The sequence below is a fragment of the Eurytemora carolleeae genome, unplaced genomic scaffold (assembly GCF_000591075.1).
Source record: "Eurytemora carolleeae unplaced genomic scaffold, Eaff_2.0 scaffold83, whole genome shotgun sequence".
In the NCBI taxonomy this organism is placed as follows: Eukaryota; Metazoa; Arthropoda; class Copepoda; order Calanoida; family Temoridae; genus Eurytemora; species Eurytemora carolleeae.
In genome coordinates, this window is record NW_019396027.1 from 57,672 (window position 1) to 71,194 (window position 13,523).

General features: G+C 31.5%; 1 protein-coding gene across 3 annotated transcripts in view; it reads left to right on the forward strand.

The window, feature by feature from the left end:
- The first annotated feature begins 13,385 nt into the window (after positions 1-13,385).
- Positions 13,386-13,523, forward strand: part of LOC111717720 (uncharacterized) — a 55,243-nt gene continuing 55,105 nt past the window's right edge. For all 3 annotated transcript variants that reach the window (XM_023493276.1, XM_023493224.1, XM_023493343.1), the window contains exon 1: positions 13,386-13,418. The gene's annotated coding sequence lies outside the window, so the exon portion shown is untranslated. The remainder of the gene's footprint in view (positions 13,419-13,523) is intronic.

Sequence of the window (13,523 nt, forward strand, 5' to 3'; positions counted from 1 at the left end):
AAATAAATATAAATATAGATGTTCCTGGAATTCTTCTTATTTTAAAATCTAATTTATTTACCATAATCTGCACCATATTGCTATAATCTGCACCCTACTTTTTATAATCTGCACCATATTGTTAATAATCTGCATCATATTGTTTATAATCTGCACCATATTGTTAATAATCTGCACCATATTGTTTATAATCTGCACCATATTGTAAATAATCTGCATCATATTGTTTGTATTCTGCATTATATTGTTTATAATCAACGCCATATTGTTTATGATCTGCACCATATTGTTTATAATCTGCACCATATTGTTTATAATCTGCACAATATTGTTTATAATCTGCAACATATTGTTTATAATCTGCACCATATTGTTTATAATCTGTACCATTTTGTTTATAATCTGCACAATATTGTTTATAATCTGCACCATATTGTTTATAATCTGCACCATATTGTTTATTGCAAATTTAGTTTTTTATTTTCTGTTTTAAGTATTTCTGGTTTATTTTGCCAAATCCTAGGAAATCATTCTATAAACTTTATTCAAATTTAAAATCAAACTCGCCGAGTTCAAAATTGTAAATTTTGTAGAAAATCTACAAAATCAAACGGACTAATTAGTGATTTTATTTGATGGTGAACAAAAGATTCATGATTTAACTAATTATGCTTTTATCCATTGTTAGGTCAAAAGTGCTCACTGTCCATGGTTTAGCCACTTTAATTAAAGGGAGTGTTCACTGTTTGTCCATGGTTTAGCAACTATTAAAGGGAGTGTTCACTGTTTGTCCATGGTTTAGCCACTTTAATTAAAGGGAGTGTTCACTGTTTGTCCATGGTTTAGCCACTTTAATTAAAGGGAGTGTTCACTGTTTGTCCATGGTTTAGCCACTTTAATTAAAGGGAGTGTTCACTGTTTGTCCATGGTTTAGCCACTTTAATTAAAGGGAGTGTTCACTGTTTGTCCATGGTTTAGCCACTTTAATTAAAGGGAGTGTTTACTGTTTGTCCATGGTTTAGCCACTTTAATTAAAGGGTGTGTTCACTGTTTGTCCATGGTTTAGTCACTTTAATTAAAGGGAGTGTTCACTGTTTGTCCATGGTTTAGCCACTTTAATTAAAGGGAGTGTTCACTGTTTGTCCATGGTTTAGCCACTTTAATTAAAGGGAGTGTTCACTGTACTTTAATTAAAGGGAGTGTTCACTGTTTGTCCATGGTTTAGCCACTTTAATTAAAGGGTGTGTTCACTGTTTGTCCATGGTTTAGCCATTTTAATTAAAGGGAGTGTTCACTGTTTGTCCATGGTTTAGTCACTTTAATTAAAGGGAGTGTTTACTAAAAAACTGAATCTACTGGCGCTGTTTTTATTTCTGTTTGATGATTTTTTACAGAGGATTTTATTCAAGTTGATGATATAATGAAGGGAAGGGAGGAAGGCCAGCCACAATGATTTCTCGTCTGAGCCACATTTCCCCTCATTATCTCGTCCGAGCCACCTTTTTAAAACTTTATGCTCTAAATCAAAAAAGTTCAGAATTTGTTATAGTTCAGAAACAGTTATAATAAAAAATCAAAATATTCCGAATATCCATCATTTGACTTCAAGCTAAGTAGACTTCCAACAGTTTAATCCTGAAAACCTTTGTCTAACTAGAGATGAATTTGAATTCGATTTTATTAAAAAATTATAATTAATTGTAATTGTAGTACGTGTCTTTATTAGAGTGAGACAATGAAGAACATTTTTAGAATATCAGGTTTTCTTTATCATGGTTATTAAATGAGAAAATATTAAATTTTGTTCGCAATCTGCCACAAATATCAAGAAAAGAATAGAAAAGATAACAAACAATATTTATTTTTGGCGGGTTTTTATTTTATTTTTCTCCTCGTTCAGTAGATAAACACCTTCAGAGGTTCAGGACTAACGAGCAAAACATCTTCATAACGTTTTAGATTTTTAGCACTCTAATCCAAAAGTATCAAATTTTAGTTTATTTTCAAATTGCTGTATTCTTATCTAAAAAAGTTTTTATCTTCATTAAATGATTGAATATAATATGGGATCTAGTTTATTATCGTTTTTGATGTAGTGTAGATTGAAAGAAACGAACAGCACCAAATCTAAAGTATTTTTCTTTCTTTCCCAGGGATTAATATCTTTCTTTTCAAACACATTATTACTTTAGCTGATTAATTTAGGCTTAAACCTTTTCAATTAAAGATTTTACAAAGTTCTGCAAGAAGGGGGTAAATTTGGTTCTCTGAATAGAAACCTTTTATTTTTACACAGCTGGAACTTTAGAATTGTGGATATCGAGATCAACATGCTTGTTCATCTCTTTTTCTTAATCTGGAGACTAATCTAGTCTTCAGATTAATTTCTAGAGATAAGAGATGCGCTCTTTAACTTTTGAAAAACCAGTTTTTAATTTTCCCGCATTGAGATGTCATATCAATTGAACTAATGATCGATTGAACGAACGTAAGCTTTGGATAAATGTTTATTAAGACTAACGTTCAAAATGACTATAGTCCTCAAATGTGATAAAATATGTGTTTTTATTAGCCTTACATTAACATGATTGAATTTATATTTCTTTAAATGCTCTTATAGCCAGCTTGTGAACAGCTGACTTTATTTAAATCGGGTATTGGCCCAATCAATATAGCATCGTCTTTATATTTGTAATCAAAAGTATCTTTATTACATGTAGTTAGGAAATGTGATATCCAACAAAAGCGGATTAAAAAGAAAATTAAAAGTTTCCACAGAGGATATTCAGATTAAGCTATCAGGATTAAGGATATCCAATTCTAAAGTTTTTAGCTCTGGTCAATGAAAATTTAATATATGAATTCTATGAATGCATAAAGTAAAAACAATTGATTCGTCCTCTACGTATACCAAGTTTTAGTTTGGTAACCAACCATTCTTTGTGATTAAAGAAAAATATATTCTCATGGCTTTATCGTTTACCGTTTTAGTCTTTCCTCTCCTGTTTTAAAATTAAAATACATGGTCGGCGTTTATATCAATACAATGAAGACGACTTTTTCATTAAAGTTTTGATTGTTTACCAGTGTATTTTTCGAATAAAACGTTTACAAAAGAAACAAAGAGCAGCAAGAGTAGTAAATAGTTTTACTTTTTTCCATGATTATGTGGATAAATATTGTTTAAAAGCTTGTTAAAATTAAATTTCAAATCGAAAGTCTTTATCGTAACTATTATAGCTATAAGCTATCAAAAAATGCTTAAACTAAAAAATTCAATTTTTGCAAATTTGCAATTTTTTTTGCAGATTCTAAAAGTAGAGCACAAGAGCTTTCCAATGATGTATCAATTGTCATATTTGGACATCAAACATGGGATTTAGAGGGGGGGGGGCAAATTGACCCCCCCCCAGCGTATCCTGGTTTTCAAGTACCCCAGCAGAGATAGGGTTAAATGAAAACCAGATTAAAATTACTGAACAGTCCCTTGAAGTTTACAAACATGTAAATCCCTGGTTGAATGTATCCAAACCCTGGTAGAAGAATTAAATCTATAGAAGCCTGATTATCCAGGATTAGAATATTGTGAAAGGGTTTCTCAGGGTTTAGGTAAATTATCTCCCTTCAAACATGACAAAATGTTGCTTGGAAGTTCTATGCGATATAAAATACTCGGTTAATTGTGAGTAAAGATACTATTGCATTGTAAATGATAGATACTAAAACATTCTCCAATTGTAAAGTGATGTGAGCCCTGCAAGATGAAGGTATAGACAGGACAAAATATAGAATCCACTACCCTTTCTATATATATATACTCGTACTTCGACAATCCTTCCTGGTTCAGCTACAGGTCTGCTTGAATATTGTTAAACTTTAGAGTTTAAAGTTCTCAGTGCAGAAGTTGCCAAAGAAATTGAGAAAAACTTGCACTTTTAGGATTTTATTTTTTTTCAACATCTAAATCTATATATATACTTTTCTTGTCTGGTGTTTGTTTGCTTGTTCGTCTGTTGTGTCCAATAAACGTCAAAACGGCTGAACCGATCGGGCCCAAACTTTTTGTGGTATATCGCGTGACCCCAGGGAAGGGTTATGGATGATCGAATTTTCAAAATTTTGTCTCTAACAAAATTTGATTTTAAAAAATTTGAAAATTTTTGTTTGTTTATTTGTTTTTCAATGTGTACAAAGAGAACATATTCACGATTGAAATAGAAGATGGGCGCGTCAATAGCATTCACTAGTAATAAGTAAATTTTTAAAAATCTAATTCAATCATTCAGAAGTATGATTGAATATTTTACAAAAGAATCAAACCAGAAATACAGTATAAACAAGGTTACACACAAAGGATGAAACTGTGAAGACGACCTGAATCTCTTTAAATATGAAGATTCCAAGGTTAAAATAAGTGATCTGCCTTGAAGTGAGTCATTTTAGGGACTTTTTGATTTTTTCGCACAGGAAAAAACAAGTTTAAAGTGAATCCTAAATCACCCTGTACTATAAAGTCCCTTATTTCTCTTAATTAGATTCTATATAAACTAAAGAGAGCGGGAATTCTTTAAACTTATAATTAAAAGCAAACAGTCTCTTATTGAGTTATTGGGGTTCAATCATCATTCTCCACAGATTATACAGATAGGACATGAGATGATATAAATAGGACATGAGATTATACAGATAGGACATGAGATGATATAAATAGGAGATGAGATTATACAGATAGAACATGAGATGATATAAATAGGACATGAGATTATACAGATAGGACATGAGATTATACAGATAGGACATGAGATGATACAAATAGGACATGACATTATATAAATATGACATGAGATGATAAAAGTAGGACATGAGATTATATAAATAAGACTTGAGAGGATACAAATAGGACAGGAGATGATATAAATAGGAAATGAGATGATATAGATAGGATATGAGATGATACAAATAGGACATGACATTATATAAATATGACATGAGATGATATAATTAGGACATGAGATGATATAAATAGGATATGAGATGATATAAGTAGGACATGAGATGATATAAATAGGACATGAGATGATACAGAAAGGACATGATATGATACAGAAAGGACATGATATGATAAAAGTAGAACATGAGATGATATAAATAGGATATGAGATGATACAGAAGGAACATGATATGATATAAATAGGATATGAGATGATAAAAGTAGGACATGAGATGATATAAATAGGAATTAAGATGATACAGAAAGGACATGATATGATACAGTGTGTCTCACAAAACATAAGAGTTGGTGAATAATTTTAAATGTCTTCTTTAATATACAGTATATAGTTATTAAAGGCTTTTTGCAGTTTAACCCGATCCAGATTGGACTATTTTTTTCTAATATAATTTGGGGTGGGGGGTGTTTCCCACCCCCCACCCCTACAATTTTGCCATTAGAGTTGAGAAAGAGCAGTGTGATACATGAACCTAGTACAACTTTTCAAGGCAGCTGCTCATTAAAAAAAAATTAGACTTATAACTTTAAAAAGTATATAGAAATTTTTTCAAAAATAGTTAATTTTACTTTTATCAAATATTAACATATGCCACCGTTATTATATATATTTTTCATGGGCTTTTCAAATACATAAGTCTTTGTCCTGTAGTTTAATTAATTAAAAAGTTATTAACCATTTCTGATTTTTTTGAAACACCGACCCACCGTTTGACCGTCCTCCACCCTACCTTATGCATCAAAAAAAATTTTTTGTTGCAAAATTTGTTCACAACTATTATGTTGAAAAAGTGAAGAAGTTTTAGTGTTCTTATGTAAGTCGTTTTTAAGTTATTCAGAAGAAACCAAACCCCAATCGTGATATTTTGACCTCCGGAGGTCATTGATATCTGGATTTCACGACCTCCAGGATCATCTGAGATCAATAAGGGGTCTCAGAATGAAATCGGCACACCAAAAAACTTATGATTTGATACCTCACATGACCCATTTTCATTGATTCAATATTTTGACCTCCAGGTCATTGATATCTGGAGGTCACGACCTCCAAGATCATCTGAGATCAAAAAGGGGTCTCAGAATGGAATCGGAACACCAAAAAACCTATGATTTGATACCTCACATGACCCATTTACATTGATTTCATTGACCTTTTTAGAGGTCTTTATTGAAGGGAGGTCAAGCTGGAGGTCGGATATATATGTGTCAATATCAGCACATGATGTAAGGGTAAGCAAAAAATGTGAAAACATGCCTGATTAACTAATAATAAGTGAATTAGAGCGGAAAAAGGGGTAATTTCCCATATTTTCAGAATTCATGGACGTCAAAATGGAGGTCAATGACCTCCTATCTCAAATTTTCTTCGTGACCCATGTAAACGACCAAAATTAGAGGCTGAATGCAAAATTTCAGCCTTCTATCTCTTATAGGTCTCGATCAAGTCGTGAAGTTCTTAAGTTTCAGTCTATACCCCCTTTCATTTTCCCTTTGCAAGTTTACAGTACCTTTAAGAAATGGGCCGAATCGCGTTTTTTTAAATAATGTCCCCTGAGCCTGAATTTAAAGAATTTGAGCTGGGGCTTAAATTTAAGCGGCGGCTCAAATATGGTTGGTTCCACTTAAATTCGTATTCAATTTTTTAAGATTTAAGCCAGCACTCAATCGAAACCGGTTATGGGGGATTTGAGACGCGGCATAAATTAATTAAATTCGGACACTGAACTATCTATGTAGTTTATGCTCCCCCAGTAAAGTTGAAGATGATGAGTCGAGGAATAGGAGATGAGAGAAGTTTGCAATAATAGAATAGTTTTCCATTCGATTGGTTACTGGCCTTATACCATGCCATTCTGCACTGTATCGGAATATTTAATTTCAAGCTTTTTATCATATTTCAGTTCAGTTATTACCTTTTTTATGGCAATAAAGCTAAAATATTGAAAGTGCATTAGATAAAGTGGTTTAATGATGGCCTAGAAAATTATCATTATTACTACTATTATATTGGTCAAGGCTTTAGGCAGACATCTTATTTATAACTTAATAGTTTATTTTGATTAAAAGGTATAAGAATAAGCTCACGCATACACAATAAAACGATACATTATACCTATTTCCAGTTTGTTATTTAGGTCTATCACTTATTTTGTTTTGCTTAAGATTGGTTTTGTGTTGCACCCTTGTCTCAAGAAAAAACTTGACCATGGGTATCCCTATAAACCATAGTGAACACTTGTTTTACGCGGGTTCATCTTGCTTCCTGATTTTCCTTAGTTTTAACTATTAGGTTTGGATAATTGATTTTTCTTACTCGCATGTAGCGTTGATTTGCTAATAACTTGTAGAAAGCTGGATTTTTAAACATAATTGAGTTATGTTCTTTTGTCCTTTTCCCAGTCAGTCATAAAAAGTAAAAAGAAAGAAAATAAGGAATGTTTCCTTTTAAGAAATGATTTTGTTTTCCTCTGTCTATTCTCATCTGTCTATCCTTTCCTTTCTTTTTTTTGTTATCTGGGTTCACTGGCTCCGTAAAAATTCTCTCTTTCTGCACTTTAGTTGGATCAGCCTGTGTAAATGACATGTCCATCAGTGCCCATCATTTGTTTATTACTTGACAAAAATGCAACACTCCGGCTAGAATACACTCCCCCAAACCTTTTTGTAAATAAGTTTTTGATTGTGTAAATGAAAGTCAAGACATCATTAACTGTTAGGAATTAGTTTTAATCATTGTTAAGCTTACTATCATATGTTACTATATGTTACTATATACATGAGACAAAATAATTTGGTTTGTCTAGCTGTGCAGAATTCCTAGATACATTTTGCTTGTATATCTATGGCAGAATTGCTTCAATTAGTAGGGCTCTAGTGTATGTGTAGCACTGGTTTCTTCTCACTAGCCTGTTGGTTGCTTTCTCCATTCTTAGGTAATCAAAAAGTGTTTGAGCTAGGAAGCTCAAATTTTCTGACTATTCTAACTAACACGCCCATCACTTAAGGCTAAAAGCTGGGCTTTTGTACCTACTTCCAGATTCCTCAGGCAAACTGCCTAGATGCCTTATTTTATTGACTAAATCTACATTTAGACCTACTTATTGTCATTGGATTTCAACATTTTATAACTCTTTGGAAAGCCTATAACAAAAGATGATTGCACAACTCTGCAAAGAAATTTTGCACAGATTTTTGCACATACGCCTTTAGAGGAAATTTGAACATTTTCAGTTTTCTTGAATACACATGTTTTAAAAATTTTGCAAATGTTTCTGCACATTTGAATTTGCTGGCTTTTCAATAATGTATAATTTTTTGCAATTTGCGTAATTTTTCTGCGCTTTTTTTGCTTTATAACTAAATTTTGCAATAAATATTTTGATTTTTGAAAATTTGCCATTTTTTTTTGCAGAATATTGAAATAGAGCCCAAGAGCTTTCCAAATGCGTATCAAATTTTATAGATTTGAATCATATTAAGAAAATAAAGTCATGAAATCAGAATAAATAGGGTTAATACACAAAGAACGACGATGACACGTCCCACGGTCCCACCATAAGTGCCACGGATTTGATGTGATAACCATAGTATTTTTTCTCTCTTTTAAAATCACTAATTCATCATTTTATTAAATGGACAACCCGGCTATGTAAGATAGTTGAACTGAGTATGCAGTGTTGTGGACAAATTCATTAGGATTCATTTCAGACATATACAACTTTTTAAAGATCTGTAAATCCTGAGTTTGAGCGCAAAGTCGACGATCAAAATCGTACTTTTGGAAGGATAGGTTTTCAGAATGTTTTTTAAAAATTATTAAATAACGACGACGAAAAATAGAGTAAAAATTATACAGTAATCTAATTTGATGGTTAGGAACATATTTCCCAAAAAAATGTGTCAATTAATCGAAGTTAGAATCAATCATTAATTTGAACATTTTCAGTTTTCTTGAATACACATGTTTTAAAAATTTTGCAAATGTTTCTGCACATTTGAATTTGCTGGCTTTTCAATAATGTATATTTTTTTGCAATTAGTGTAATTTTTCTGCGCTTTTTTTGCTTTATAACTAAATTTTGCAATAAATATTTTGATTTTTGAAAATTTGCCATTTTTTTTGCAGAATATTGAAATAGAGCCCAAGAGCTTTCCAAATGCGTATCAAATTTTATAGATTTGAATCATATTAAGAAAATAAAGTCGTGAAACCAGAATAGGTTTTCAGAATGTTTTTCTAGATTATTAAATAACGACGACGAAAAATAGAGTAAAAATTATACAGTAATCTAATTTGATCGTTAGGAACATATTTCCCAAAAAAAATGTGTCAATAAATCGAAGTTAGAATCAATTATTTCGTTTTCATCATTATATTGAATTTCTTATTTTCCTTGAATTTATTCGCAGATTTCCTCAAATGTCGTCGTTTCAATAATAATTTCAGAAAATCTGAAGAAAATCTTTGTGAATAATTAGAAACAAGAATAATGAGAAAATATAGACTAATAATTGAACGAGATTACTTATTTTCAATGATAAGATTAATTTTTATTTGCTCAACCCGTTTTTAACAACTAATCACTTTACTGTAGAATTTTGTTTGCATTTTTTGTCGTCGTTATTTAATAACTTAAAAAAAACAATTCTGAAAACGTATTTACTCAAAAGTACGATTTTGAACGTCGATTTTGCGCTGAAACTAAGGATTTACAGATCTTTAAAAAGTTTTATATGTCTCAAATGAATTCTAAAGAATTTGTCCACAACACTGCATACTCAGTTGAACTACCTTACATAGCCGATCTCCCTTTAATTCAAGCTCACCTGACAAAAGAAGTTATTTATGCCGAGGCCGGATTTAAAGAAATTAAGCCGAGACTTAAATTTGAGCCAGGGCTCAATAATGGTTGGTTCACCTAAAATTGTATTAATTTTTCAAGATTTAAGCCGGCGCTCAATTGAAACCGGTTTTTGAGAGATATGAGACGCGGCTTAAATTCATTAATTCGGACACTGGAAATATGATATTATTTTCTTGTTGCTAAATGCTAATATTAGATAATTGTACCTGTAAACCATGTTTTCCTAAAAATCCCACGATTTTGGACATTGTTGTGAATACGTGAAAACATCTAAATCAGATCGTTCCTTAGAGCTTAGCTAAATTAGCGCGTTGTAGCTTAGCTCCATCTCAACCTAAAGTTTTCGTCCAAGCGTATAGGTTCGAATTTTTGTTCCTGTTACCTTACTATCTCGGAGAATCTGTTAACCTGAAACCTCCGAGAGACCGGGCGGAGGGAGAGAGAGAGAAGATGGATCTCGGAAACGAAACTGTAAAGAGGGGGGGTCAGTTTTTCTTAAACCGTCTAACTACCAACTTCATATTTCTTAATTCTTTTTGGATTAAATTTTTTTAAATTCTCAAACGGTTTTTTTTATGTTTTCTATCCTGAGCTGGGAACTTTTGAATGATGAATATCGGGATAGATCTTGATGCTTGATCTCAAAATTAAATAATAATAAAATAATAACAAACCCATCCATATTCCACAGTTTTGCTGGTCTCCCTAATTTCCATTTTTCATTATTTGTATTTTCTTGAATCTCATCATTTTTCTTTAATCCTCATTATTACATTAATCTTGTTCTTTACTCTTAATCCACAAAATCCCTTTAATTAGTATTCACAATACTCTTTTTTTTAATCTATAGATTTTCCATAATTTCCATCCTTTCTTTCTTTTTCATCCTTTCCATCCTTTCTATCCTTTCTTTCTTTTCCATTCTTTCCATCTTTTCATCATTTCAATTTTTTCTAACCTTTCCTTCTTTTCCATCCTTTCCATCCTTTCCATCCTTTCCATTCTTTCCATCCTTTCCATCCTTTCCATCCTTTCCATCCTTTCCATTCTTTCCATCCTTTCCGTCCTTTCCATCCTTTACATCCTTTCAATCCTTTCCATCCTTTCCATTCTTTCCAACCTTTCCATCCTTACCATCCTTTCCATCCTTTCCATCCTTTCCATCCTTTCCATATTTTCTATCCTTTCCATCCTATCCATCCTCTCCAACCTTTCCATCCTTTCCATCCTTTTCCGTCCTTTCCATCCTTTCCATTCTTTCCATCCTTTCCATCCTTTCCATCCTTTCCATCCTTTCCATCCATTCCATCTATTTCCATCCTTTCCATCCTTTTCCACATATATAATAATATCTGTATTCTATTTGAAGAAAATATCTTAAAGAACAATTATATTATTTCCAGCAAGACTGGTCTCAGACTCAGCATGATAAATAAAACCTTTTTGAGGAATTTGCTTAATTCTTATTTGGGATTATTTTTTTTGTCTTTTTTAGACAAAAGATTCATCTATTCAATCTTTCTAAATTTTCTGAATTTTCGTAAAGATTATATGAGCTCTAAACGATCTAATGTTATTTGGGACACCCTGTACGATATACAATATAAATTTATATTGTTTGTGGTAGAAACTTATTATTGCTGTATCCTTAGACGGCTCAACCATTTGCACCAATGAAGGGCCAGATTCACCGATTCAAAGCGTTTATCCAGCTCAAATCTAAATTTTGTGAAGATTTATTGAGTTAAAGTCTCAAGCTTAGCGACATCACGTTCAAAAGTTTTGCTCTCTGTTGGAGTTTAATCACAGTGCGTTTGTATATATATATATATTTCTCTCTCTCTGTTTATATATATACAGAGAGAGAGAAAGAGAGAGAGAGAGGGAGTAATTCTGTTAAAAGTGTTATTAATCATTTTCTTCTTTATGCTTATTACTTTCTTAATCTGTGTATGTAACTAATCCAATATAAGCTGTATATTAATCAAAAAAGTTCCAATACATACATTACACTGAACAGGAAGAAAAAAAGAAAACATAATTCTTTCTTTTTGAATTTATTTCACATTTCCCTTGAAGGATTCGTGTATTTGTATGTAAAGCGCATCTGTAGGCTGCAAAAGTGTATTTTTAATTTTTTGTGAAAGGAAATTATTCAGTCACTCCCTTTTTAGAGGGCAAAATTATACTAGTGAGATTAAGATGCAACAAAGACAAAAAAATAAGATTTATGAATACAAAATCCGCCAAAAATGCTAGTTTAACTTATTCCAGACCTGAATCTAAATTCCCTGCAAACTTTTTGTAAATTATCTTTAAAAATAATGATGTTTACCCCATTTTTTTTACTGATTTTGATGGCGGTAAAAATAATTTTTTTTATTTGCATAAAGGCATAAAAAATTAGGAAAGATATTTACCATAATACAGGCCCTATTTGTTCTAAAAATCAAGAAAATCTATTAAAATAAAAAGATTAAAATGCGAGGAAAATTATCTTATATTTTTATTGTTTACGTTAAAAAAAATTTCTAGAGTTAATCACTAATCTAACCTTTCGGCAAAATCTCATGAAAATAGCTCCAAAAATGAAGGCGTGGTTTCATTGACTCCAAAAAGTAAGGCGTGACCCCTTGAAAATTTGTGTCATGGGGGGGGGGGGTAATGTGCCCATTCCCTTTTAATGACGTTTCAGTGCGGAATTTTTTTTTATGTTCTTTTTAAAGATTTGTGAGATTATTTAATATTTATGATATTATATCAAAGTGTTATGAGATTCTAAAATAGTTTAAATGCTGTATGATATTCTTGTAAGTATTACAAGATTCCATCAAAGTGTTCAGAGATTCTATCAATAGTTTTATGAAATTCTTTCAAAGATTTTTAAGATTCGATCAACGTTTATTTAGATTTTAACAAAGTTTATTAACATTCTGGCCCATCAGAAGCGAAAAGTACACATCATGGCAAAAATCACAGAACTTTTATATTTTTATTTTAAATCCAAACACAGTTTTTTAAGTAGGCGAAATGTCTTCTGTGCAGTTTCTTCCTATTGTTTGTACATGTTATTTGTAATTATAACATATGTTATGCATTAAAAATTCTTTTAACGAAGAAGCAACGTTTTGTTCTAAAATATAAAATTTTGAATTTTGTATTTGAACACCTAAGATGGTGAACTGTCACAAGTCAGCACAATTGTTAAAATACTTGAAAAATGTATGAATAGAGTTTTCGCGAACATTTTTTATTACATTTTATTCCTGAAATCCAGTCCAGTAAACTTTTTTATTTCTTCCCCACAATGTTTCACATGTTACGCAATGTTACGCATGTTACGCAACGTAATCATCTCGTTTTAAACTCCCCGCCCCTGAGCCCTTCTCTTAGAAGATGTGAAACCCCCGAGCTGAGAGAGGGACTGTGTTTGTAATAACTAAACGAAACCAGTTTTGTTTTGTAAACTTTACTAAAATCTGTACTGTGTCCGCCATTTTTACATCAGTTAAACATAATATTTTTTTGTGAAATAGCACATTTAGGTATGAATTAGACATTACTACATTATTTTTATAGAACTGAGATTCGTTTCTTATTCTTTTTATTTTTAATTTAAAGGACGAATTTATCCATGTTAGAAATTATCA